Consider the following 3,572-nt stretch of genomic DNA (forward strand, 5'->3'; position numbering starts at 1 on the left):
TTTTAAGGATTCTTCGATGAATAGAAAGTTCAAAAGAACAACATTTATTTGAAATAGAATTATTTTGTAACATTATAAATGTCTTTACTGTCACTTTATCAATTTATATTCTTGCTGAATACAAGTATTATTATTATTATTATGTTTTTATCATACTGGCCCAAAACTTTTGAGGGTGATCGAGAATGATAGCGTATATTTAAAAAATAATTCTCGGTAAATAATTAAACATTTTTAGTGTTAAATTAGTCATTAGTGTTATAAAATAACATAATCACTAAAATGTAAATTAGTTTAAAATCAATTTGTTACACAATACCACCAAGTAGAGAAGTGGAGCTTGCGGTGTAAAATATTTTTCTACTGAGACAGACCATTTATTATTACCTCTGCATCCAAGGGAAACGCTTTAGGGATTTTCTTTGAGCACAGGAGCGAGAGGGAGTTTTATTCAGCTTGATCTCTAAAAGGAAAATTCAGGAGGTCTCCCCAGGGAAAAGGATACTTCCTCCAGGTCTGCAGAGTTCACTCAGGGATGTTCTTGTAGTGTGCACTTGACAGCAGAGCAAGCTTGTCTGCTGATGAGGAAACCAGATTACCTCAAAAATGTAGTGCAAGAAGGAGTAAGAAAGATATCAATGGATTATTCATACTCATTTTATAGATGCTCCCCTAAGTGAAAGAAATCAAATACAATTGCTTAAAATGAATCTTCATTTAGTCATTTAGCCATAAAATTGGCAGATATACCTAAATAAGATGTACAGTATAATGGCTATGTAGACATATAAATGTTGGATACTGGTTGTAGACATATAAATGTTGGTCTTATTTAATGTCTTATTTTTGGACATCATCAGTATTGCACAAGAACACAATATATTTCCTTTCACAGCAGATGGTGGCCCTTTAGTTATGATAATGTCTACTGCTTTGTGAGAGTCAGATGCTGCCAGTAAGAACTGTGAGCAAAAGATGGTTTTGTGACATTTACTGCATGTTCCAACCCATTGACTTTGTCTAGTTCATATATAGTTCATGTCGTCATATCCATGTGGATCTGGCAGTCGTACTGAGGGTTTTCTTTTTCTGAGGAGGAGGTAAAGGGAGTCAGTGCCACCTCAAAATAATTTGGATGAGAAAAGATGCAACATTATAAAAATGCCACAAAATATATGGTCATAGTGTGTGAATGTCATTTGCCTCCTTTGAGCTCATTGAGATTCTAATCATGCAATGAATTTGAAGGGGATATTTGCTGAATGGGTCAAACTGGTAGAAATGGACAGAGTAATTACGGATAATTAAGTAATTACTCACCCACTCAGATATCACTAGTTTTTGTCACAGCTGTATGAATTTGATTGACATTATATGGTGATGTGTAAGTGAATTAATGGTTCAAAATTATAATAGCCAAACACTTTTTGTTCTTTCAATGGATTAAACCCCTCGAAACTAGAGAGGACTTTGCTGGATAGGGTTAATTAGTGAAATTATTTCCCTTCAGCCGGTAAAACTCTGGACAGTCTCTGCATTGGCTATTGGGTAAGATTGTTAAAAGAAAAAGGGAAGGAAAAATACACAGATGGAATTGTTATTGCAGGGTGGATGTCATAGCAACAAAGCAAGAGACTGAAAGACAAAAACTCCCTCAATATTTAAAGCTAATTCCTATCTATCTAGTGCGTGCGTGTGTGTGTGTGTGTGTGTGTGTGTGTGTGTGTGTGTGTGTGTGTGTGTGTGTGTGTGTGTGTGTGTGTGTGTGTGTGTGTGTGTGTGTGTGTGTGTGTGTGTGTGTGTGTGTGTTTGCAATGAACAAATCAAACAAAGCGTTTTCCCCAATTTCAGCTGAAAATGCAACTTTTATTGACTTCTGCGGTCTCAAAATTATTCAACCCCTTCATGACAAGCATCTTTAGTACTTAGTAGAACACCCTTTTGCTGTTATGACCTGCTGAAAACGAGATGTATAACCAGACACCAGCTTCTGGCAGTGTTTCTGAGGAATCTTAGCTCATTCCTCATGAGCAATGGCCTCCAGTTCAGTAATATTCTTGGATTTGCATTTTGCAAGCGCCTTCTTCAAATCCCACCAGAGATTTTCTATGGGGTTCAAGTCAGGTGACTGTGATGGCCACTGCAGAATCTTCCAGGGCTTATTCTGCACCCAAGCCTTGGTGGAATTTGAGGTATGCTTGGGATCATTGTCTTGTTGGAAGGTCCAATGACGCCCAAGCTTCAGCTTCCTCACTGACGGCATGATGTTTTCACCTAGGATTTCCTCTTGTGCTTTTGGGTCAGTAGTGGTGTGCGTCTTGGAGTTCTGGCATGGAAACCGCATGCGTTTAGTACACGCCTTTCTATTCAAGATGAAACCTCAGAGCCTGTTGCCACCATGTCTTGCTGCAGGTCTTTTGCAGTCACTCGAGGGTTTTTCTGAACCTGCCTTCTCAGAAATCTGGTAGCTTCCTTTTGCAGCCCCGACCAGGTAGAGTAAACACTGTTCCTTTAACTTTGAACTTAAGAACTATGCTTCCAACAGCAACGGTGTCTTAAGGAACATTTAGGGCTATTTTTTTGTATCCTGTTCCTTGTTTGTGAAGGGCGATGATATCTTCTCTTAACTTTTTGGACCATTCTTTTGACTTAGCCATATTTCTAACATGCATTCAAACGCTCAACAAACCTACCCTGTTCAGATATTGTGTTCTAGCTCAAGCACACCTGCTGCAACTAATGAAACCCTTGATTAGTTGCATCAGGTGTGCTTGAGACAACAGCTGTTTTGCAGATTTGTGCTGTTGTGAGGGATTCTATTCAGGGGGTTAAATAATTTTGAGACTGCAGAAGTCATTAAAACTTGCATTTTCAGTTAAATTTGGGGAAACCACTTGACATTTGTTGTGTTTATCTATTTCAATTACTTTTGTTTGATATGTTCATTGCAAACAGCTGAAAGTTTGTACATTTTGCCAATTAACCTGATTTGCAATGGGGGTTGAATAATGTAGAGTACAACTGTATATATATATATATATACACACACACAAAATGATCAACCACAACATTAAAACAACTGACATGTGAAGTGAATAGCATTGATTATATCATTACAATGGCACCTGTCTCAAGAGGTGGGATTTATTAAGCTGCAAGTAAACAGTCAGTTCTTGAATGTCATGTGTTGGAAGCAGGACAAATGGAAAAGCTAAAAGATCTGAGTGACTTTGACAAGGGCCAAATGGTGATGGTTAGAGCAGGGTCAGAGCATCTCCAAAACGGCATGTCTTATGGGCTGTTCCTGGTATGCAGTGGTTAGTACCTACCAAAAATGGTGCAAGGAAGGACAACAGGTGAACTGGCGTCAGGGTAATGGGCGCCCAAGGCTTATTGATGCATGTGGGGGGCAAAGGCTAGTCCGTCTGGTTGGATCGCGCAGAATAGCTACTGTAGCTCAAAATGTTGAAAAACTCAATGCTGCTCATGATAGAAAGGTGTCAGGACACACAGTCTGTCAGAGTGCCCATGGTGACCCCTGTCCACCTCCAAAAGTGCCTGCAATGGAAACT

Source organism: Squalius cephalus, assembly GCF_949319135.1.
Source record: "Squalius cephalus genome assembly, chromosome: 5".
Lineage (NCBI taxonomy): Eukaryota > Metazoa > Chordata > Actinopteri > Cypriniformes > Leuciscidae > Squalius > Squalius cephalus.